Raw genomic sequence first — 26,782 nt, forward strand, 5'->3', positions numbered from 1 at the left:
TGCACCCCCCCCTCCCCCAGCTTTCTAGTAGGGCAAGACAGATTGCTATACCCCAGTGCCTGTATATCTTATTTCTCTTATTATTGCATGTAAAAAACAATTTTTTTAAACATTTGTTTTTAAAACTTTGAGTTCCAGATGTTTTCCCTTCTTCCCTCCTCACCTGCCCCCACTGGGAAGATAAGCAATTCAATATAGGTTGTACATGTGTAGTTACCAAATCATTTCCATAATTGTTATATTATGAAAGACTAACTATATTTCCCTCTGTCCTGTCCCACCCCCAGCTTATTTTATTTTCTCCTTTGACCCCATCCCTTTTCAAAAATGTTTGCTTCTAGCTACCCTCTCCCCCAATCTTCCCTCCCTTCCATCACCCCCCCTCATCCCCTAATCCACTATTTTCCTGTATGGTAAGATACCCAATTGTGTGTGTATGTTATTCCCTCCTTAAGCCAAATTCAATTAGAGTAAGATTGTTCCATTCCCTTTCACCGTCCTGCTCTTCCCCTCCATTTTAACAGTTTTCTCTTGCCTCTTTTATATGAGATATATGTATATATGTATACATATATACATATATATTCCCTTCAACTGTCCTCATACTGATAAAAGTCTTATGAGTTACAATGATCACTTTTTCCATGTAGGAATGTAAATAGTTCAATTTTAATAAGTTCCTTATGATTTCTTTTTCATGTTTACCTTCTCATGCTTCTCTTGCTTCTTGTATTGAAAGTCAAATTTTCCATTCAGCTCTGGATTTTTCATCAAGAATGCTTGACAATCCTCTATTTCATTGAATGATCTTATTTTCCTCTGAAGCATTATACTCAGTTTTGCTGGGTAGGTGAATCTTGGTTTTAGTCCTAGCTCCTTTGACCTCCAGAATATCATATTCCAAGCCCTTTGATCCCTTAATGTAGAAGCTGCTAGATCTTGTATTGTCCTGATTGTGTTTCCATAATATTCAAATTGTTTCTTCTTGGCTGCTTGTAATATTTTCTCCTTGACCTGGGAACTCTAGAATTTGGCTTTAATATTCCTAGGAGTTTTCTTTTGGGGATCTTTTTCAAGAGGCAATTGGTAAATTCTTTCAATTTCTCATTTGCCCTCTGGTTCTAGAATATCAGGGCAATTTTCCTTGAGAATATCTTGAAAGATGGTATCTAGGTTCTTTTTTTGATCATGACTTCCGGTATTCCAATAATTTTTAAATTATCTCTCCTGGATCTATTTTCTAGGTTAATAGTGTTTCCAATGAGATATTTCACATTGCCTTCTCTTTTCTCATTTATTTGGATCTGTTTTATAATATCTTGATTTCTCATAAAGTCATTAGCTTCCAATTGCTCCAATTTAATTTGAAGGAGTTATTCTCTTCAGTCAATTTTTTAAATTCCTTTTCCATCTGGCAAATTTGGCTTTTAAGGCATTCCTCTCCTCATTGGCTTTTTGGGCCTCTTTTGCCATTTAAGTTAGTCTATATTTTAAGGTGTTATTTTCTTCAGTGTATTTTTTGGTCTCTTTTAGCAGGATGTTGCCTCACTTTTCATGATTTTCCTTCATCATTCTCATTTCTCTTCCCAATTTTCCTCTACTTCTCTTACTCAATTTCCAAAATCCTTCTTGAGCTCCTCCATGGCCTGTAAGCAGTTCATTTTTTTCTTGGAGGCTTTTGATGCAGGAGTTCTGACTTCACTGTCTTCCTCCCACTCCATGCCTTGATCCTTTTTTTCCTCAAAAAAGGATTCTATCATCTATTTGTGCTTCCTGTGCTTGCTCATACTGCCAACCAATTACTTGACCCTTGAGGTCTTTGCCATGGTAGAACTCTACTTCCAGAATGGAGAGAGATTTGTCCCAAACTTGGGGGTTTTCACAGCTGCTGGAGCTATTAGGAGGGCGCTGTCTGTACAGCCCCCACAAACTCTGCCTCACTGGTCACACACCCCAGGACACCACTCAAGACCGCGATCCAGATCCAAGCAGGTTAAAGCAAGAGCAGTTACCCTCTGAATGGTTGCTTGGTCTCCCTATGTCTGCAGGCCAGGAGCTCCTGAGGAAGTTATGTGGCACAGCTGCCATGCCTGCACTGGTTCTCGCTCCTGGGACAGCAGCCAGATGGCACTCTTCAATCCCCTCCTGTTCCAACAGAATCCCATGCTGACCTTTTATTTGTCTTTGGCATTTATGCATTAAGAAGTCTGGAAGCCGCCACAGCTGCTGGTTATTCACTCTCCTGAAGTCTGCTCTGGCTGCTGGTGGTTAGGGCCTCCCCCTATGGGACTGCGCTTGGTTCCCAGCACGCTGCAATAGACCCTTCCTGTTGGCCTGCCGGCTGCCTTCAGTGGGATATTTGTTTCTCTCTGTCACTTTGTGGCTTCAGTAGCTTTAAAATTTGTTTAGATTCATTTTTTTACAGGTATTAGAATTGTTTAGAAGTTTGTACTTCTTCTCTGCCATCTTGACTCCACCTCCCTGAATGTTCTTCATGGTGCTACTGGGAACTAGTGAAATTATGTCTAGCCTCTACTCTCCCACTTTCGCCCAAGTTCACTGCTGCCTGCCTAACAGGCATCGCTGATTATTTTGGAGTTTTCTGCTCTTTTAAGCCTTATTTATTTGCTCTTTCTAGTTTTATAATGGGTTTTGTTTCCAGATAAAGATAAGCTGACTTTTATTGCTTTCTGAACACTTGTCACAAAGGAGTTAATAAAAAGGGGAAATGATGGGTGGGAAGGAGATTTTTTTTTTCTGTGTACAGTTTTTGGGAGAAGGGGGGATGATTAAAGTTGTAATTAGTCCAGGACCACCATGACTTAGACCCAGGATGGGGATGGTATGACAAGGGAAGGGTTTGCTCTTGGTAGTCTTTCAGATATGAAAGGTAGGAAACATGGAAATAGATTAAAGAGATTTTATTCCTCTGGACCACTCTAATAGTGATAGGAATTGGAAGATCTTTCCTGCCCCTTGATAGGCTTAGGTGAATTTGAGGACTTTTCCTGATTTGAAAATGCACATGGAGCCTGTGGTATGAGGCTTGTTTTTCAGGAAGGCACAACTTTTGTTATTTTGTAGTCAAGTGGGTCCCGAGGGTTGTGAGGTTGTGATGTCTGACCCTGGAGAAGGCTATCTCTTTCTCTCTCTTTCTCTCTCTTATATACATACATATATGTATGTATGTATGTATGTATGTATGTATACTTTTTCCCCTGAACCAGGTAAATGATATATGTTCGATTAAACTAAGGTGGTTAACCCCTTTTTGAGTTGCTTTCCTTTAGAAAATCAGATCAAAGAACCTGTGCTAGCAGCCATTCTGGGTATGCTAGGGTGCTTGCTGCTATAACTACATGTATTTCCCTGACAACTTTCTTCTCATGAAGAAAAGCTCCCTTCTTGGGCCTACTTTGTAAAGGAAGGTGTGTAATTTTTATTGATCTTATTCCTTGTTGTTGTTGTTAGAATGAGAAGGGATGTTAGAAATCAACAGATTCCTCAATTTACAGATAAAGAAATTGAGGACCCATAGAGGTTATGATTTACTTGGGGTCAAATTGCTATGTGGTACAAGTGGACAATTCAGGGTTTCCAGGTCTTTGGGGGACAAGGGATAGGCTGGTCCAAAGCAAGGAATGTGTTCCCTCAAATCAGTATAGAAAAAAAATCTGGGGCTTCAGGGTAAACTGAGAGAATGTCTCTGCCACCATGTTAGATATCATCTACCATACTAATTTTATATATAAAGAAAGTCTGTTCCAGAGAGAGATTTGTAGTCCCACATTCTTACTTACAGTAACCTGTAGATCATTTATGAAAGGGCCTGGTTGTCTCCCTTTATTTTGGCCTCAGAGCCTAGGAACATAACCTCCAAAGTCCCAATTGCCTTTCACATGTTATAGAGCTATAATTTAAAAGTGTAATAACTATGTTAAGTATAGCTTCATAGGCCTGGTATGGTGCAATAGAGAATACTAGATTTAGAGTCAGGGCACCTAGGTTTAAATCATGGCTCTACCACATGCCATGTAGCATTGGAAAGTCACTTAACTCTTTGGCCTCTATAAAATGCAGGAGTTTGAGTTCATCTCTAAATTTATAATCCTATGATTCCAACTTGCTTTTAGATTATTATACATTAATATATCTGAATTTTTAAACCTCTTCCATATGTTAGCTTGCAAATTGCTTTTCAGAGTAGAAAGGTATGTAATTTTTTGATCCTCTATGAGATTAACTCATCAAGAAATAACAATAAAATAATATTATTTTCTTATTGGCTAGAATTCAGACGCAAATGGTCTCAGGACATATAACTATCCTGCTAATATTCTTTTCATTTAATATTCTGAGGAATATCGTGCAGGTTGATAAAATGACTGGGTCTTTGTTTTGTAATTTAGTAATTTCATATTAGGTAGTTCAATATTAGGATGTAAGCTGCTAATGATGGTTCCTTGGAGGCAAAAGGACCTGGGTTTGAGTTCAGTTTCTGATACTGAGACTGGCTGTGTGACCTTGAGTAAGTCATTTAACCTCTGAGTTCCCCCAGGCAATTCTAATAATTCTTTTCATTTCAGAGCAGTTGCTAATGCTCATTGGTAGAGGCAGTTTCCTCACCAGGAAGTTTGACGATTCATTATTTATAGAGCTCTTTAAAATTTGCAAAGCTATTTATATCGATTAGTGATTGCCTCCTCTATGCCCAGGGCATGTTGTCTTTAAACATTTATTAAACACCTACTATGTTCCAGGCACTGTGCTAAGTGTTGGGGATGCAAAAAGAAAGAAAAAAGACGGTCCCTTGTCCTCAAGGCACTTACAATCTAAAGGGGAAACAACAGGTAAACAAGTATGAGTGCACACAAAGGAAGTCATGTGCCAGATAAATAGATGTCCCTGGAGAGGGAAGGCACTGAAATTAAGAGGTTGGAAAAGGCTTCCTGTGGGAGGTACAGGTTTGGCTGAGCTCATCTCCAGCCATCCTCATTTGTATCCAGCCACTGAACCCAGAAGACTTCAGAGGAGAAAGTGAGGCTGGTGACTTTGTAGAGCTCTCCCTCACTTAAATCCAATTCACTTGCATGTCATGGCATCACCTTCCCGATGTCATGGTCTTCTTCGAGAACAAAGGACAAATGGCAAAACAGCAGGACTATGAAGCAGCACTTCAGCTATGTGGCTCAGTTACAGTGTTGGGCCTAGAGTCAGGAAAACCTGAGTTCAAATCCAACCTCAGATACTTCCTAGCTGGATGACCCTGGACAAGTCACTTACCTTGTTTGCCTCAGTTACCTTGACTGTAAAATGAGGATAAAAATAGCAACCAACCTCTCAGGGTTGTTTTAAGATCAAATGAGCTAATATCTGAAAAGTGCTTAGCTCTGTGCCTGACTTATTACATATGCTTATTTCCTTCCACTTCCCTGTCCCTAGATTTGTCCTTTTCAAGTCTCAAGTGATATCCTCTGGTTCTAGTTTTCTATTGGGGGATTTAATGTTGAGTCATTGTAGTAAGTAGAAAGTTCAAATCCTGCCTTGTCCACTTATCAGATGTGTTAACACAGACAAGTCACAACCTCTGCTTGCCTCAGTTTTCTCATCTGTAAAGTGGGGATAATAATGATAATAATAAGAATAGCACCTACCTTTCAGGGTTGTTGTGAGAATCAGTATTTGCAAAGCACTTTACAAACCTTAATGCACTATGTTAATAAATGCTAGATTCATGGGTAAACATAGATTTATATAATAAAAGGACTTCATAGATTTTGAGCTAGGAGAGATCTTAAGGGTCATTTCTTACAACCCCTTCATTTTATGGAGGAGGAAACTGAAGGCAAGAGAGGTGCATTCAAATAGGGAGTCAAGCTGGGATCTGAATTGGGGTGTTCTGACTCTAAATTCATTACTTTTCACTCTACTGAATTCTGTGTCTAGATGAAGGTAAAAATACCTTGCATGACATGAAATCATATGTCCAGACCATCATTTTCCAATTTAATCTCCCCCTCCCCTCCAACTAATAAAAGCTTCACAACTATATGAGGATAAATATCAAAAATACATGAAAAAGTATATCCTTAGAGGCAAAAAAAGTACTAATAAAACTGCTATGGTAGCAGCAGACTGGCTGTTGAATGGGGAAAGATTGAGTCAATTAGAGGCCTAGCAGAACAGGTCTCCTATTCAGACGACCCTCAGTATCTCAGACTTTCTAAGGGAGGCTTGTTATGATGTGGAATGTACCTGAAAAACTCATTCCTCTCCCCAAAAGCGTTCATTGGAGTGTGATCCTGAAAGTAGACTATTTTCTGCTCTTGCTAATGGATCGTATTTTCACATGGCCATATTGAAAGGTCTCAAACTGTAAAAAATCCTGTCCTCACAGATAATGGGATATTCTTGCCAGCCATCCAGCCCTCATTATTAACAGTTGGTAAGTAAATGGAATGGGGGTGGGGGTCTCCAATGACTCCATTCTCTGTGTCCTGTTATGTAGGGCTCATGTTAGGCCTGCCATTCGAAGCATCCCAGAGCTAATTGCATTTGGACTGCCAGGGATTTTACCTTAGAGTCTTTCAATTAGCCTGGTTCTGTAAAGGTGTTCTGATTTTGTTTCCAGGACATGTGGATACAAGTTAAAACTGGAAATTTTTGTCCTAATGGTATCTGTGTCAACCATCATCCTAGTTTCTTCATTTTTGGAGGCATTGTGTTAAATGTTTTTTTTTTTCATTTATCACATCTTTCAGCAGAGATGGAGTGCTCTCTGACATATTGTCTAGTTTTCAGGAAAAGAAAATTTGAGAATTAGACATTTTGGGACCAATTTATTGGTCATGTAAGTCATTTGACTTAACAAAAAATTATTTTTTTTGTTTTGTTTTCCCATGATTTTCATGAAGAATGGTTCAAAATTCTTTTTTCGTTATGGTTGAAATATTGTTAACAGACCACACTGATCCTTCTATATATTCATTCATCTACTTGCCCATCTATCCACATCTATCTATCTATCTATCTATCTATCTATCTATCTACCTTTCTAGAAAAGGAATTAATTTTTTCAGGTACATTCCACATCTTGTCATAATAGGAGACTTGGTCTGCTAAGTCTTTAATTAACTCAATATTTCCACATTCTCTCTCTCTCTCTCTCTCTCTCTCTCTCTCTCCCCCCCCACCTTGTCTCCCTCCACATATATGCACGTATATATGAAAAACACTTTCCTCATAACAACCTTGTGAGATAGGGAGTGTTATTGCGATTATCCTCATCTTACAAATGTAATCAGCATTTTAATTTAGGCCTTCTAATTCCCAGTATAGTAAATTTTCCATTATTCTTTTCTGTTCAGTAAAAGTATTGGGGATATCACCCGTTCCCCTGACTCCAAACAATTTCAGTCAATATTCTGTGATAGTATTAATAAAATGTGCCTTTGGTTCTGTTGTTCCAAAAGAATATACCTATTTGGAAGTTTCATGAAGGCTCAGGGATTTGCAAAAAAATTCTAGAAATGTTATTGGCTCTGGAAGCAGCACACCTGCTACACGAGTGCACAGCACAGAAGATAGGTTAAGATTTGAGCTCTCCTTTTGGTAAAGTAAGCACAAATTCTTGTACTAAGAAATTTGGCCATTTTATTTATCTGACTATGCACTGTCTAATAAAAACAACTGGGAAGAAGTGTTTTTGTGCATTTGACTGGACTAACTTTAGAAAGTTCTTTAATGTGGATAAGAAAATATTTTTCAAGATTTAGGTGAGACTGTTTGAGGATTCTTGGTTCCAGATAATAGAATTAATGTAATGAGGTCTTCCATTGTTAGGGAAGCTCCTTGTATCTCAAAGATACCCACCCTTAAGATCTGGGGAAGTACATTCATTGCTGTGCTGGAGAGAGCATGCTTCTTTGTATCAGTCATCATTTCGGGGATATACAGTGGTATCCTCAGGGACCATAAGCTCTTTATCTAATTTTTCCCCTTACTTTCCAACCTATTGCCCTAGAATCTGCCATTCCTCTTTTTCTTTTCTTTTTTTCTTTTCATTTTTTTTAGGGCAACTGGGGTTAAGTGACTTGCCCAAAGTTGCACAGTTAGTGTGTCAAGTGTCTGAGGTGGGATTTGAACTCAGGTCCTCCTGACTCCAGGGCCGGTGCTCTATTCACTGTGCCACCTAGCCGCCCCCATTCCTCTTTTTCTACTCACTGCAAGAGTACTCTAATTCTTTATCACAACTGGGGTGGTACGGGGCAAAATTTCACTTGTTGGACTGACCTAACCCTAAGGCCTGAGTCTCAAGCACTAAGACCAAAGGCCTCACACACCAGGTGTTGATCTCTAGAACTCGGTCTAATATCAAAGATTAGTATATCAGACTTAATAGAATCAGGACCTCATATATATGGAGGGCTAGTGACAATAGACATAATCACAATTATTCCCCAATATTTGAGAAAGGATTAAAGATTGCCTTTCACAGGACTCTCGAAGAGTCAAAAGATCCCTATACCATGGCTGGTAAACCAATACAACTTCTCCCAACCCAAGATTATCAATGATTTCTTAATTGACAGATCCACTAACCCCTTCTCATTTTTTCATCTTTATTGTCATTCTGCTAGATTTGGTATTGTTGAACATCCTCTCCTCATGAATAATATCTGTCTTGGCTTTTCATAAAATTGTTCTTTCTTGGTTTTCTGCCTATCTGGAAGCTCTTCTACAGACTTCTTTGGTGAACCTACATGCATATCTTGTTGCTTATTTATGGGTTTTCCCCAAGGTTCTATTCTAAACTTTCGTATTTAATATGTTGCTGAGTCTTTCTAATTTTACCTTGTGCAAATGTAGAGTACATGTCTCAGAAGTGCCTCTCTCTCTACTCTGGCACTCCCATTAGTCTGGTATAGGCCCTTTTCACTTCAATCCTGGCCTATTCCCACAGCCAACTTGTTGGATTCTTTGCTTCAAATCTCTCCTTACTCAATTTATCTCACTCAGTCATTAAAAGTAATAGATCTAAATCAGAGGGCTGTCTATATCACACCCCCCTCGATAATCAGTAAACTCCAGTGACTCCAAGAGAAAATATAAAATTGTTTTCAAGATAAAATATAAAATCTTCCATTGAGTTTTCAAAGTTCTTCATACTCTTGCCTGACTTTTATGTAATAGGTGCTGAATGAATTTTTGTTTATTTGACTCTCTCCACCTCACCCCCAAGGTCCTTGAGAAAAAAGATGATTTCATTTTTGTCTTTGTATTCATTCATTCATTTATCTGTCTACTTATTTATTCATTCATGAGCTCATGCATTTTCTTATCCATTCATTCATTTATTTTTTGTTTATTTATTTATTTAAGACTGGGTCTCCCAATTTTGCTTATCCTGGAAATACAGAGGCTACTCACAACCCTGGTCCCACTACTGATTGACTTTGAAGTTTTGTTCTGCTCTATTTTCAAACTGGGCTTGTTTGCCACTCCTTAGGTGACTTGGCAGCTCTCCACTTCTCCTCACTCCTCATATTGATTGATCCTGGACTTGGTGCCGGCGCATAATTGATTTCGAACATTGCAGCTCAAAACTTTGAAACTCAAAGATACATAAGTCTCAGCTTCCCGGACAGCTGAGAGCATAGCCATTGTAAAACCAGCCTCGCTTATTTTTGTATTCTCAACAGTAAGAGCTTAAAAATGCTTTTTGAATTGGTTCTTGTCCTTCATGCTCAGAGGACAAAAAATGACATCACTATGTTGGAATCAAGGTACAATGTTTCTGACTGGCTGATTAAACCACATGCTCAGGAGGCTGTGCCACAGACTGAGCACATACAGTCCATGTGAACGTTTGGAGAGGTGATGTCTCTAAATTTGCTTATCTCACCTTTCTTTTAAGATATTGCAATTCTGCTGTGTTCATAGTGCTTTCTTTCACAAGGGCATGCCATGCTGGGTAGTCCTGTACCAGTGTCTCCCATGTCTCACAGTCAAAGCCAAAGTTCTTCAGAAAGATCTTGAAATTGCTTCTTCTGACCTCCATGTGAACACTTGCCTTGTGTGAGTTCTCCGTAAAATAATCTTTTAGGCAATTGTACATTTGGCATTGGAACAATGTGACCAGTCCATCAGAGTTGTGCTCTCTGCAGTAGAGTTTGAATGCTTGGAAATTCTCCTTGAGAAAGTACATCAGTGTCTGGTTCCTTGTTAGGTGAGCCTCCCAAGAAAATTCATATGGAAGTGATCTGGTTTCCTGACATGGCACTGCTATTCTGTCCAGTTTTCACAGGGATATAAAAATGAGATCAGCACAATGGCTCTGTAGACCTTCAGTCTGATGGCAGCCTAATACTTCTTTTCTCCCACACATTCCTTCAGAGTCTACCAAACACCGAGCAAGCTCTGGCAATATGTGCATTAATCTCATCATCTATGTGTACATCTCTGGAAGGTATCCATAGCATTAAAATCTCTCTATTTGTTGTAACTGATGCTTCTATGTATGGATGATGTGGTACTAGCTGGTGGAGAACCTCTGTTTTCTTGTGGTTAATTGTTGGGCCAAAATTAGCACAAGTGACAAAGAAATAATCCATACTATGTTGGATCTCAGTCTCAAAGACTGCAGTGAAGTCACAATTATTTGCAAATGAAAAGTCACACACCAATTCTCCTTTTACTTTAGTCTTGGCTTCTAGCTTTTTCAGGTTAAATAATCTACTGTTAGTATGCTAATTGACATCAAAGCCATTTTTTGTCCTTGTTGAAAGTGTCTGACAACATTGCTGAAGACATCATTCCAAAAAGCAGGGGAGCAAGCACGCAGCCCTCCTTCACTCCATTGGAGACTGGAAAAGTGGGAGAATATTGTCCATTATCCAGAACCCATGAAAGCGTGCTATCATGGAACAGGTGTACAATACTGATGAACTTCTCCAAGCACTCAATGTTTGCCATGATCTTACACAAACTGTCATGACTGAGAGTATCAAGGCTTTGGTCATGTCAATGAAAATTGGGTATAGACCTCTGTTTTGCTCCTGGAATTTCTTCTGGAGTATTGAACATTCTTTGGTCTTTTCTGAAACAACATTGACTCTTGGGTAGATGATCATATGAAGGATCAGCCTATTAGGGAGGACTCTGGCAAGAATCTTGCCAGAAATGACTAAGAAAGAAGTATCTCTACCAATCTATTCCCTTTTCCTTTATAGAGATGGACAATGGAGGTATACTTGAACTCCTATGAGGATACCTTCCTCTTGCCACATAATGGAAGATTTAAGTCAGTTGTTTTTATGAGCAATGGACCACCTCCCTTGTAATTCTCACTTGGAATAGAATCAGCACCAGGCTCTTTGTCATACAAGAGTAACCTAGTGGCATCCAAAACCTCTTCTTCAGTTGGAAGCTTGGCTGGAGAAGGATTGACTGAGGTATAGGGTCAATGACTTCAGCATTGTTTGATGATTGTCTGTTGAGAATGCTATGGATGTGTTCAACCCATCTCTCCAGGATCATAATTTTATCATTAATCAATGTACCTCCATTAGCACTAAGTAGCTGAGATGCACCATAGGTCTTTGGCCCATCAATAGCCTTCAAGGCACCATAAAAATACTATCAGTGTAGAACTGAATACCATTTGCCTTCTTACTAAGCCAAGAATCTGGCATCTCTCTAAGTTTCACTTACACTTTACTTTTGATGGAATTAAATGTCACCTTCTTAGAGACATATAAACTATCCTTCAGGTAAACCCCATGGAGTCCTTATTTTTTGCTTATCAGCTTCTGAATTTCCCCATAACTTTCATTAAACCAGTCTTGATGTTTTTGAGTGTTTTGACCCAGGTGTGTACATGTAGTACTATACACCAAATCTATGAAAGATGCCCATTGCTTTTTCTGCCTCACTGTTGCCAACTCTGTGTTGGCTCATCTTTTCCTCCAAGTTAGAAACAAACTTCACTCGTGGAGAAGCCCTCTAATCTGTTGACACTAAGTCTTCTGGTAATCATCTCGCCTTGAGGCCACTGCTTTCATTGAATCTAAATGTGTAGCTTACAGAGGATGTCTCTGATCAGTCCAGCATTCTGTGGCACACATTGCCTTCATCACTTTCACATTCAGTTCATCTCTTCTCCCTACAGTGACATAATCTATTAAATGCCGATGTTTGTTTTGATCAATGCACCCATGAAGTTTTTGTTTAAATAAATAGAAGACAGTGTTGATGATGAGTCATGAGCTCAAAAGTCTTCAGTAATAAATGACCATTGCTGTGGCTGTTGCTGACTCCATTGTTCCCAAGGACTCCCTGCAATGTCTGATAGTCTGTGCCTCTTCTGACATTAAAGTCACTCAGATTTATAAACTTGTACTCTTTATGATGAAGGTCTCCACGTCTTCTTAAACTTTTTCTTTAAGCTCATTCATCATGCTGGCAGAAAATTCACTGATGATGATGGCATGGCACTTTCCTGCAGGTGGCAATCACATTGTCAAGAGACTGTCATTCACTCCTTTTGATGGGCATACAAGCTTGTTGACTAGATTAGCTTAGATTGTGAAACCACCATCAGCTTCACTGCCCTCCCTATCACTGTGTGGTCAATTAAGAAAAATGTGTATCCAGCTCTGACTTCAGTAAGCTGACCTTTATTTGCCAGACTTGTTTTATTCAGAGCTGCTACTTGGATGCACACATTCCATGAACTGATGGGAATGGAATCCTCTTTGCAAATATCTGAATATATATATCATGTACATATTCACTTGCTGTTTCATCATTTGCCTTTTGCCACAGGACTCTGAGGTAGGTAAAAATGATAAAATGGTATGGATGATATCTTTTGACATCATATGCTGCATAAATCCTGCATAAATTGGATTTAAGTGAAGCAGATATGCATGAAGTTCTTGGCTTCACTCTTTCTTCCAGAGTCATCAGAGTCCAGACAAAAGTCAAGATGGCTGACAATGGCTAGGGATGCAGTGAATGACTTTGGCAACTTTGATGTCTAACCAAGCTCTTAGAGCTCCATAGTGCCTGCTTCAGGCACCTTCATTGTCTTTTGAACAAATTGTTCTCATCGATCCATTCCACCAGGGGAAGTCTTTACACGTTTGGAATTGATATCCCCTTAACTCACCAATGGGTTTAAGACTGCTTGACTACCCTCAACCTAGTCTTGCTTATTCACAGAAACCATTTATTGGGGTGTGGATGCTTCACATACTATAGCTTCTTGGATCCATAGGCAAGAGCTGGGTGATTGGTTGGACATCAAAAGTGAAACAAATACCTGAAAAGGGCTCACCAGCCCCCACACCAGAGGTACTAGTCTTCCTTGATCACCCACATGCTTCATTTTATGAATTAATGAACTAAAGTTGATTGTCCTTTGAAACTGGGGGCAAGACCAGGGATTTTGAACTGGTTTTCCCCTTAGGAAGACACAGTCATTGGTAACTATTTTTTAAAGCTTTAATTTTGATGTTTTAAATATGATTTAGATATTTTTGCAGGTTGCTCGAGTATTTTTGTGCATCTTTGATTGACTGTTTTGGTTTTGTACTGGTGCCCAGAGGCAATTATTGTGAAAGGTTCAGTTTTACAAAAGGAAATAATAAACAAGAGAGTGCTTAAAGCAGGAGATGTGGTTTGTTTTTGTTTTTGTTTTTCTAGACTGAGGTGAAATAGGACAAACTGAATCCCCACCTTTTCCCTGGTTATCCGTGTAACCCTATCATCTCAAGTACAGCAGTAGAAGGCAAAATGATGTCATGGAAACACCCCTGAACATAGGGAAATCATTTAACCTCTCTAAGCCATCATCTCCTCATCTGAAAAATAAGGAGAAAAATACTATCGTCTTCATAAGGTTGTTACAAAGATCATACTTGCAAACATTAAGGCACAATGTAATCCTGAGCCATATTTCTTTAATACACTGACCCCACCACAGTGCCCTGCATAGGCACACTGACAAATGCTATTTGACAATTAAAAAGAAAACCTTCACAGCTTTGCTGACAACTGTGTGCACTAAAACAGAGTATAGACAGGACCTATCTCTAGGATTTCACTGATATAGGGGAAAAAGAAACAGTTGCTGGTTTTATATTGTTCTTATCTTTTCTATCAGTAAACATATCATAAAGAAAGAAAAGCATCAACATAGGTGATGCACTATATTTTCATATGGACAAATATTTGTGTGAGAATACATGCATTTATGCATGTATGTGTATTATATGTATATATGCTTTTTATTTTGTGTATACACGTGTATTTATTATGTGTATATGTGCATATATGTGTGTGTAATATGGATAGGTATGCATATTGTGGAGATTCACGTGTCTGTGTCCATATCAGGACTGGACCTGTGATTTCATTGATTTCATGAACAATCTGGGGAGGAAATTTCTTCAACCAATGCAGTTTGACAGTGCCTCTTCAATTTATAATCTCAAGAGTGTTGTCTGGCATCAACAACTTGACTTTTCACTAGGTACTACAAGCATTGAGAAGACAAAGAGAAACAGAAAGAAAGATGATGTCTACCCTCAAGAAGTTTACATTCTAATGGGTGAAAATAACATATAAAAGAAAACTGAAAAGATAAATAGTATAAGGGGAAGAAGGTGTCTCCATGCTGAAGAAAGTCTGTAGTAGATCCTGAAGAGGATTGAAGGCTTGGCTGGCCTGGACACTTTCCTCATTCCTTAAAATGGTGGTTCTGAGAGGAACTGAACAATCAGAAGAAAGAGTTTGGACAGCAGAAAGAACTTCCAGACAGAGAAGGCTAGGTGTAGAGGGGAGTTCTGGGGTGAGAAGGCTGCTGTGGTATAACAGAGAAAGTCTATAGACTCAGGTCTGGAGCCCAGATATGAATGAAGACATTGCTGACCTGGACGCTTTCCTTAAAATTTAAGTTCTGAAAGGGCCTTTCCAGTTCCAATTTGCTATTCCTATAATCCCAAAAGAAGGCAATTGAAATTGGGTCAATATTCTACATAAGAAGGTTCTTCAACTGAAGTTTGTGAACTTGGGTTTTTGAAAAAAGGTATTTTTGATAACTATATTTCAATATATCTGATTTCTTTTTATAATTATCTGTATTTAAAAACAGTATTCAGAAGAAGTATACATAGGTTTCATCTGACTGCCAAAATGAGAAGTCCATAAAATAAAAAAAAAGTTTAAGAATCCCACCTACATACTTTGTATTTTTACTTATTTGTTTTATTTTTAATTTATGAAATAAAACAAGCATTTCCATAACATAGTAGAATAAAAAAGATTACATGTGAAACTACAAAGCTATTATATATAACTTACTATTACTTTTAAATATACAACAGTCACCATGTAAATTTCTTTTTTTCCTTTTTATCTTCCTTCCCCTTCCCACCTTAAAGATGGCTACTTTTAGACATGAACACACATGTATGTATGCATGCATGCATGCATGCATGTGTGTATACATCTATATGTAAAATCATTCTAGACATGTTTCTATTTATCAATTCTTTCTCTGTATGCAGGTAGTGTCGTCCTTCTAATGTCCTTTGTTGTTAATCTGGGTGTTTATAATAGTGAAAATGACATAGTTGCTCAATGATGTTTTTAAAACAAGTTGTTGTATACAACATTCTCTTGCTTCTGCTCATTTCACTCTTCATTATTTCATGCAAATTTATCCATGTTTGGAGATGCTCTATTGTATTGCCACCCAATAGTGGAAATGGAATGAAGCCAATTTCAGAACTCTTCTGATGCCAACAGTATGAAAATAGCTTTACAGTAGATTAATGATATGATAATAATTCAGTCTAGAGTCTCTAAATATTTTCTCTCCCTATGAATACTGTTGACTAGCCCCATAAAACCCCCCAAACTATCCTACAAGTGATCATCTGGCTGGCAGTCCTAGCCTGCCCTTCCCTCCCCCACTTTGTTTTTTATTAAAGAAGATATTGCAGAAAATAAGATGGATTAGGTCCCAAGAGGCTCAGACAGAAACTTTTTATGAGTTAACTGAAGGGTTATTTATATTCTCTGCATTAGAATGGGAAACTTTTTAGAAAACTGCATGAAAGTAGTCTGGGTAGAGGCAGGTTTGACTATAACCTTTAATAGCCACGGCATGTCACCACATTGTGAGGATAAACCTTATTCTCTGGGGATTTACCTGGATGAAAACAATCAGGCAACTGTACAAACACTAAAAACACCTGCACATCCCAACAATTTAACAGTGCCAGCACCAAATAGTTCTTCTCATTCATCTCAAAGAATGTTCCCAGCTAATCCTCTCTTGGGGACATAGATAAGCATTCTGAAGCTAATGCATGCTTAACATAAATTTAAAATAATGCAGAAAAGGGATTTTAGAGCAGACTACAGTATTTACTTACTTTTGGGTTCCTCGTCTCATTTCAGAGTTTTCATTGTTGAAAAGAAAATATTTTCATATAATTGTTCTGCAGAGGCCAGTAACCCCAGCACTATATACTACAGTGGGTTTCGCTGCCCCCTCACACCAAGCCCCCAACTTGAAAACCCCCTTCAGGTAACAACTTCCAAAAAACAGATGCTAAAAGCTATGGAAGACATTCCAGTAAAGCACCTGGCTCTTTGGCATGGATCTCATATGGCTGTGTAGGTTCCTCCTCTCAGGTAATTTGCTAAAAGTTGAATCCATTATAAAAGGTCAGTTTCTTCGCAACTTTCATTCATTTTTAAAGTTTAGAATTGTCATGTGACTTCATTAAGGTGAAAGCTAATTCTTTCTTCCTCTTTCTGTATGAGGTATGTGTGCATATAAACACATACACATATGTTAAATAAACATTATCTTTATTTACACAGCTGTCTTAATCCATGACCACTAAAATATTCATCCACAACATTACTCCCTTAATTACTTTTGCCTCTTTTTTACTGCTCCCTGGAGTATGCATTTCACTCTTACCAAAAGTTTTGCTCCATACTGCTTATCGGGCTTCTCATCAAATATCAACACAATAACTAAGTTTCTTGTGGTTGTGCACCTATTATTTTGGCTTAGAGGTCAGAAATTCCCTCTTTGTTTATAACTTTCCTCCCTAGTTCTTTTAGGTCTTCTTAATGGGAGTGAGTCAGTTATTGAAACCTGTAGGACTGTATCTAACTATCTCATTGAATGGACCCAAACTGCTATGCCATTTGAAAAACATACATACATACATACATACATACATACACACATGTATGTATGTACACTAATACATTTTTCAATTACACATTTATTTTGTCTAGCTCCTACTTTCCCCTCCCCTCACGTGCATTTAAAAATATTTTTAACAGATATAGTCAAGCAAAACAAATTCCCACATTGGCCATCCTCAATAATGTGTTTTATTCTGCATCATCTGATAAGCATGTTCATTATAACTTTGAATAAAGGTGTTTTACATAGGGGGATAAACAATCATGGGCTTAAACAGCTTCCCAAAGATCAAATAGTAAGTAAATTACAGAGCTGGAGATTTGAATCCAAGTCTTATTATTTTACATAAAGTACTATTCCAGTAGAGTATGCCATGGTGCCTTTGTTAATCTGTACTCATAACTTCTTGCCAGGATGAATTTCTGAATGAAACCTAGTATGTACAGCAATTTTGTAGGCTCCATACATAGCACAGTCATGTTAAGAAAACTGTTTTTTAGTATTTATTTTCCAAAACATCGTGCTACCGTGTTTCCCCGATAATAAGACCTATTCCGAAAATAAGCCCTTCCCTTACTGTGTAAGATTCCTCTAAAATAAGCCCTCCCCCGAAAATAAGCCCTATTGACATTGCTACTGTAGTGAAGGTGATCCCCTGCGCTACACGCTTCATTATGGTACCCTCTGTATGCACTGTCCCCCCCCCCACTCCCCCAGGTGAAACGCACGCAGCGCTCCGAGCTGCATCCAATCAGAGCTGCAGCAGTGAGTGCGTCATCCTGTTCTTCCCCAGTGATTTGCTTGCTGGTGCCATTGAGAGCAGTGCCGCGGAGGAGAGCTGAGGCAGGACAACATAAAAACCCGGTATGTAAGCGGGAGTGAGGGGGCATGATGGAGGATAAAAAGGGCATGATGGAGGAAAAAAGAAGAACTCAGGGGGCATGATGGAGTGAAAAGAAGGACTGATGCTCATAATTTTATTATTCTGTCTGTTTTGACCCCCAGACATGAGTACAAAAAGGAAGAGCTATACTGTTGAGTATAAGAAAGCAATTGTAGAGGAGTCACATGTCATTGCTGTCAATGTTCATTAAAATAAGCCCTCCCCTGAAAATAAGCCCTCTGGTGTTTTTCTGTCCAAAAAAAATTTAATAAGACAGTGTCTTATTATCGGGGAAACACGGTAAGTACTTCAGAAATATTATCATATTTAATCTTTTATTACTGATCAGCAATGCTTTATTCATTTCTCATCTGATCATCATCTTTTTCTACATAGTAATTGTTCCAGACTTTTTTTTTCAAACTCCAATCTCAATACTACCTCTGTCACTCTCATCAGAAAATCTTACTTTTTACTTTATTGGTGTTGGAAATCTAGCTGGGAGTTCCCTCAATTCCCCAAGTCCACACTTCATAACTTTTTACTTATGCTATCTCTCTTCCCTTTCATTTTAGGTGCAAATACAACAGAGATTGTAAGAAAGGAGATCAGTTAGATCATTTCTTTTTCTAAGGCTAACCTCCTTCACCCATGACCATAATCTGGTTCCTTCCTTTGTTTTCCAGAACCTTGATCCAACAATTATGTCCGTTCTTTTCTCTTCAGTCTTCTCTCTACTAGCCACTTTCCTTCTGCCTACAAACATACTCAGGTCTTTTCTACTAAAAAAAAAAAACAGACATACAGATAGATAGGTAATAGGTAGGTAGATGAATAAGAATGTTTGGTTTTACTTTCTCCTTCAGCTGTCATTCTATGCCCTGATTCTCTTTCTGGTCAATCTCATAGTGAGTGTATTTACTGTTTATCACCTCTATTTCATAATCACCAAGTAATTCTCTTTTTTTTGGGTTGCTTTTCAATATAATTTTTGTTCCTACCACTCCATTGAAACCATTATTCAAGTCAATAATAGCTTCCTAACATCCATATTCAATGGCCTTTTCCCAATCTTGACTTTTTGGCATCATTTGACTTTGTTACTCCCTTCCTCCTCCCCCATTCTCACTCTTGATACCTTTTTTTTTCTTTCATTTCCATGACACTGATTTTTCATTATTTTTTCCTACTTATCTTGATGACTCATTCTCAAACTTATTCTCCTGGTCTTCTCCTAGTTCTCTGGCTCTTTCTTCTCAGTTTTCCTCTTCCCCTTTCCCTCCTGGGGTAAAGGTATCCCCCAGGGTTTTGTCTTTGTTCCTTTTCTGTTCTGTATCTGTATTTACTCTATACTACATATTGAACCCAAGAATTGGAAGGACTCTCAGGAGCTATCCAACACAACCCATACCTAAAACCAGTCCTCATTACAAAATATTCATTAAGTGGTCATCCAGTTTTTGCTTAAAATCCTCCAAGAAGGAAGAGGATATCAACTACCTATCAAGGCAACCCTTTTCATATTAGGAATTGCTAATTATTTGGAAGGTTTTTTTTTTTCTTTCCTTCATGCCTAAATTCACCTCTTTGCAACTTGTGCCAGTGGTATTAGCTCTACTCTATGGAGACAAACAAGTCTAAGCTCCTTTTCACATGATTGGGTCTCAACCATAGCTATCATGCCACTTCTCCTCTTCCCTTTGCCCCTTCCCTCTAGTCTTCCCTTCTCCAGGCTAAATATTCCCATTTCCTTCAAATGATCTTTAACTGTCATGAACTCAAGGACTTTCGCTATTCTGTGTGACCTCATCTGTACACTCTCCAATGTATCTTTCCCAAAATGTGGTGTTGAGAACTGAAGTAATTCTGAATGAGGCCTGACCTGGAACTATCACCTCTTTTTTAGTGATAATGATAATCCTATCACCCTTTTTTCCCCTTGAATCTATATTCAAAGTCCAGATGATAACTATGAACTCAAGGTCCTAATAAAAAAAAGAAAAATTCAAATTTATAGGGAGTAGATGAAAATATTATCAAGGCAAGTTAAGAAATTCTTAATTGCTTGATTTTCAGCCATAAGTGCTCTATCAGATGCTTGGATATTTAAAATCCTGATTACTAATAGATCATGTCTCTGTGTCAGGTTGGCGATCTGTTCACTGAACTCCTCCTTTATTTCCTCTTTCTATCCAAGTGGCATGTAGGTTAATGCAATGACAAAATTCCTTCTATTTCTTCATCCACTAGTCTTCACTAAGTTGCTTTCTACCATGTTGGACTCTTCTAGTTAGTAGATTTCCTCACATATACAATGTTACCTTGCCTTTTATCTATAGTTTCCTTTGAATATGCTGTGCCCATTCAGAACCATATTCTGATCATAGGTCTCATCTCATATATTCTCAGTGATACTTAGATTAATTTTGTGTCCTTGCATTAGAATCTCTGATTCATCTTTTCTGTTGCCTATGGGTTATATTACTGGCTAAGACTGTATGTCTTGTAAAATTCTGAATACTATATCTTCATTACTGTTATTCTTCTGAAATTGCAGTTGTTCCCTGTGGTAGCTTGGTCAATATGCAGCTTTATCCTTTCCTTATGCTTTTTCATGCCCATATCTTAGAACTCTATATAGAAAATTTTCAAATGTATTTCTTTAGCCTCAATCTCTCTCCTGAGCCTTTACACGTATACAGCTGCTTGGTAGAATCTCCACCTTGATATCCCACTGGTTTCTCAACCTCAGTATATGCAAAACTCCTGAAATATACATCTTCTTTTGACTTTTGTTTCTTTTAGAGGCAACACCATTCTCCCAGATATCTAGATATGAAATTTCAATATTATTTTTTACTCCTCCTGCCTTTATTCCCTATACCTCACTTTCTACTACACATTACCAAATCCCATCAACTCTACCTGGAACAATATTTTGGGTGTAAGAATTATTTTCCATTCAGTTCACTTCCATCCATTCATTACTTCTATCACAAAGGTAGTTCAATCCTAGTTCTTCCTGTCAATGTCTCTACATTCTCCCTGTCCCCCTTCCCCATCCTTCTTGCACTATTGTCAGATTAATTTTCCTAATGAACATTTCTCATTTCTATATCATTATTATGCTTATAAATGTCCAAAGCATATCTATTTCCCCTGAAATAAAGTCTATATTCTTTAACCTAACATTCAAGACCCTCACAAAACTTATTTTTAACTTACATTATTTGGTGGCATCTCCCTATATATACTTTATACTCCAACCAGATTGTACTATTCTCCATTTACAGACACACCCCAAATTCTCCCATCTCCATGCTTTATCTCATGATGTTACTTGTATCTGAAATGTCTTCCCTCCATCTCTACTGTTATAATCTTCTTCATCTTCAAAACCTATTCCAAATGCCTTCTCAAACCTCCCAGTTGAAAATTATTTGTCCAAATTGGAATTACTAAAAGAAAGGAATGCTCAAAAGATGGATTTTATCTCCAAGTCCTTAACTTCCCTTTCCTAGATGCAATTAAACTTGTGGGAAGTCATTAGTAGAAATAAGCAAAGAATCTCTTGCAGGATCCTAAATAATATCTAGTCCAGCCTTTCAGAGGCACAGAGAGGTAAAGTTATTGTTCAAGGTCCCACGAATAGCAAGTGGTAAAGCTGGCCCTGTATATCCCAGCTCTTCTGATTCCTCTTCTAGAGTCCCTTCCACTGTGTCGTGCTGCCCATGGAGCCTGGTTAAATTTTATGTTTTTGCCCATTCGGCACTCTCTTGCTATATTTCTAGCAAATTCTTCCAGTTTACCTCCTTGGTTCCCTTCATATGATTCCAGAAATGATTGGGAGTGGGTAATATAATCAGATGTTATGAATTTCAAAAGATAAGTATAGAAAAAAGAGTAAGGTAGAGATAAGACAGAAAGCTGGAGCAACAATCTAGAAGTGACAGGAGGATCAAGGAGTATTCTAATTTCTTTTTCTTGAATCTGTGAATCCCTGGGCATGAGATAAGGCATAGCAAATATCAGAGAGAGAATTGAAAAGGATATACGACCTTTACTGGGAAAACCAGGTTTCATTAAAGCCAAAAGACTGGAAGAGTTTAAGAGAAATACTTTAAGAATGAAGGAAACTTTGTTGATGAAGAACAGCTCTCCAGGATATTGTCTTTGGCACCTGGCTTAACATCTTTCTCCTTTCTGACTGTTTCATCATCTTGGATACTTCAGTATTGACACTAATTAATGCTTCTAAAACATTGGTCTCAGTTCCTCAATCTGAGGACCTCCATCTTTAGTCTGAGGACCTCCATAGACCTCCATCTTTAGTCTACCTTAGCCAGTCACAGCATTGCTAATTCCTTGTTTCCCCATTACTTGTAAATACCATAAGATCTTGTTTGTCCTCATTGTGAGATATAGTTTCACAGTCTCTCCTTCTGTCTTTCTCTATCATCCAACATTTTCATTCTGGTTTCCAGAGTATCCAACACTTTCTTTCTGGTTTCATTTCCTAAGTAATTTTTATCTTATGGCCATTTATTTAATCAACCAGTCACTGTCTCTCTCTTTCTCTCCTAATCTCCTTTTCTTTGGCTTACAAACTACTTAAGTATCCTCCATTCCTATTATTTTTTCTCTTGACTCTGCATCTCCTCAAGCCATCATCATATTTCTATCCCTTTCGCTACCAAAGCTAATAGAAAGAGGACTATATGATTAACATACTTACTATTCACTTATTTTCCTCTCCTTGTTGCTCTCTGTGTTTTTTCTACCATGCCCCAGAAACCTTTTCATTCTAGAAATTCAGTTCTAGAATTCATGTATTGAAAGTATGCTCTGCCCCTGTGCCCTTTCCGTCAGATTGAGTGGGGCCAGCAATGTGCCGGTAAAAATAGCTCTGTGAAAAAAAAAAAAAGGTACTCAAGACACACTTTTAAATTTAATCTGAATTATTAACATTTTCTCTATCACTTTAAGTCTAGAAATAAACAAAACAGTAAATTAGACCCTGAATTATAGCACTTGCAGTTTTCTAAGATGTAAATACTTACACTGAAAATCTAACAGTAATCCAAATGGGTTTGAGCTGGCTACAGCCCATCTCTGGAAAATTCTTTCTTTCTACTACATTTGTACTCCCAGCAATTAGTACAGTACTTGGCACATAATAAGTACTTAAATAATGCTTGTTTCCAGATTACTCATTTACTCACTTCTCACAGAAACTTAGATTTGGAAAGACCACCAGAGAGTACCTATTCTAATCCATAATGAACCAAGAATTTCTTCTACAATGTCTTTCCCCTGCCCAAAGGTCTTCAGAGACTTCTGTTGTCAATAAAAAGAGTTCTTAATCTTTTAAAAAATTTATCTTAAACAATCAATACTCTTTAATGGTTATATCTACACTTTCAACATTGCATCTGCAACCCTGGAGAATGGAAGTGTGATTGGCTAGTTTTGAAAGGCTTTTTCTTGAACAAAATGAACTGAGAAATGACATTTTGGTTCTCCGTTTCTTCCTGAACTAGATGACCTCTCCTTTCTGTCCTCTTTCATTCTGTTTTATCTTTTCTCCATTACACAATAGCTCGGGGTAGCTTAGTGAGCTAAGAAGTCAGTAGAGGGTTAAGCTGTTGTTGCTTGACAGAGTAGACATAAGTAATGTGATATGAATGTTATGTGACTATGGCATGGTCATGTGGTTTGAGCAGAAAGGATTGGGGACATGTGCTATCAATCACCTCTCACTCCTGGATGTTTGGGAGTGCTAAGGCTGACCCAAGTAGATTGTGATAGCAGACAAACTGTTAGATCACGTTATTTGTTGGATGTGGCAATCAATGTGTATTTCAGTGGTGTGGATTGAAGTAATCAAGGCATATGAGAGCTTTCTATGAACTCCTTAGGTATCTTAGTTGTTTTTAAGAGGAATGAAGAAAGAACGATCTTGGCAAACCTAACATACTGCTCCCATAAAGTGAGCATTAGCTGAGAACAATTAAGTGAATAATGCTGCCACAGGCTCTCTCAGACAGAGGATTTCAGTGTACACATGGGAAATAAACATGGGTAATTCTCAGTTATGTAGGCATGTATGTATGCCGAAAATTCAATTCAAAGACCATTAATTAAAGACTAAGGCACTGTGATGGCCTAAAGACCAAAATAAAAATTATCCTTACCTTCAAGGAACTAAATTTCTGCTGGGGTGGTTATTGTACAGCAGCTAACATTTAATAATAACTAACATTTATATAGCATCAACTATGTTCCAGGCACTGTATTAAGCCCTTTTACAATTATTATTTCATTTGATCCACACAACAACCCTGGGAGGTAAGTATTATCCCCATTTTACAGATCAGGAAACTGAGGCAAACAAAGGTTAAGTGAATTACCCAGCATCACATAGCTAGTAATTGTTTGAGACCAGATTTAAACTTAGACCTGACTCCAGGTCTTGCCACAGGTGCATCATTCAGCATAAATAAAAATCAGAAAATATTTGATTTTCTTAATCATGCAACTGCTCTATGTAGCTTTTTATCCTCCAAGTGCATGGAGAAATATATAGATGTAGATATAGATAGATATGTAAATAAATATATGATTTATATATAAATTATGTGTAAATTTATATGCAATCTATTAAAGCTTAAAACTCCACTAAGATTTTTGAGACACTCCATATAGATAGAGATAGAGGCACACACATGTAGACATATATGGAGGAAGAAGTTTATGTTTGCTTAGGAATAATTTTATAATTCTGTTTCAAGATGACAATTTCTGTTATGAATAACTGGAATCTAGCCTAGAACAAAACAAAGATGCCCCAAGGGAAATTAATCAATTAACCTTAGTGCTCCTCTTTATCCGAAGCTTTAATGAAGTCATCATTTCATTGATGTAAGAATTCTCTTCACCATTACAGATCAGCACCCTTTCCCACTTTGTCAACAGATACCATCTACGTCTAATTTTTAATAAGTGTAGAATCTCTGTCAGTTCGACTCTACCTAGAAGCAACAACCAACAATCCCTTCTACAATATCACCAGCAGATGGTCATCCAGTATCTGCTAGAATACCTTCAGTGAGGAGAATCTACTTCCTCCCAAGGTAGCCCATTCTACTTTGGAATTAATCCAATAGTTATGAAGCTTTTATTTTTATGAAATCTAAATTTGCCTCTTGGCAACTTCCAACCATTGCTCCTATGTCAGCCCTCTGAAATCAAGCCAAAAAAAATCTAATCTTTTCCTATATGAAAAGATTTTCCGATATTTGAAGATAGGTAACACATTTTCCATAAGTCTTTCTTCCCTTGCTTAAGGAGGACATATGTGATATAAATTATATATGTCTTCTTTCAACCTATGATTGTATGAAATGGGCTATTTTCTCACCATCTTGATAATATAAAATAATTTCAGTTTTTTTTTTTATTTTTCCTTCTTGCTTCGGAACATCATGTATCTATGTCTTCCTTTTTTCCCCATATTCTTTTGCCTCTAACTCAGCTTCTATCTCTTCATTCCACTATTTTGTCCTTTTACTTCCTTTCTTTTACAGTTATTTCTTCCATCTCTCTTTTGGTGTAGACTTCTAATACTTACCCATGAGTATTGTATATATTTCCTTATTACAGGGTATAATAAGACTAATATCTATGAGTTCTCCCCTCCCCCCCACCTGTCTGTAAGATTTAGTGTACACCCTGAGATGATAGGACTCACCATGCCCTTTCCTTAGCACAGATTGTGCTAACTGAATAAAGTTTACTAGTGTCATTTCACTGTGTTTATTTTACTTAAAGAATCTAATCCAGAGCTCAAGTCCATTAACACAAGCCTCTTCTCACAGATAGAGAATGATTACCCCAATGCTCTATGTCTGTGTGTGGGACAGAGCCAACTAAAAATTTGGGAGAAGAGACAATCTTCTGCTGATTTCCAGCTTCAAGAGCAGTGACAAGTGGGTCCATTTTCTTAGGGAATAGATGCTGACAGGAGAAAAAGTTTCCATGAAGATGACAGGTAGCATTTCTATAAAATTAATGCATGATTGATTTTAAAGTATTTGTCATTTTTCTTATTTAAAATATTCTCTTGATAATGGTGACACCTGATGATTTATAGGTATTCTTGATGCAATTTTTTGTATAATATTTGGCTTTTCTCCAAACTGATACCAGGTTTTCAGTTTCATATTGTTTTGGTATACCACAATTTTTATATTTTTCCCTAAATTCTCAAATGTAATTTTCTCTGTGGCATATACTGAAAATAAGTCAAATCAGGGCTAAGTGATATTTTTATTTGAAATAATGAAAAATAAAATGTATGTCTCCAATTTCTCAAATATGATAAGTTTGTAGCTATATGTTTTATGGATTGGGACAGCTATATGAAAGAAGAAGCTATTTTTTTCTTTTCCCTGAGACTTTTTTATTACCAGAACAATCTACCATTTTCTATCTTGTGAAGTCCTACCTTTAAGAATCTCTCACTGAGAAAAAAAAGGCTATGATTTTAGGAAGTCTATCCAGATGAGTAGATTCAAAAAGTGATAAAGTCTTATCTCATTTCTATCTTGTAAATAAGTATCAAAATTTGTGAACAAGAACAAAAATAATAAGCAAATAAA

This window comes from Petaurus breviceps, unplaced genomic scaffold (assembly GCF_028583685.1).
Source record: "Petaurus breviceps papuanus isolate PSGF00001 unplaced genomic scaffold, PetGlider_PUasm1.0 179, whole genome shotgun sequence".
In the NCBI taxonomy this organism is placed as follows: domain Eukaryota; kingdom Metazoa; phylum Chordata; class Mammalia; order Diprotodontia; family Petauridae; genus Petaurus; species Petaurus breviceps.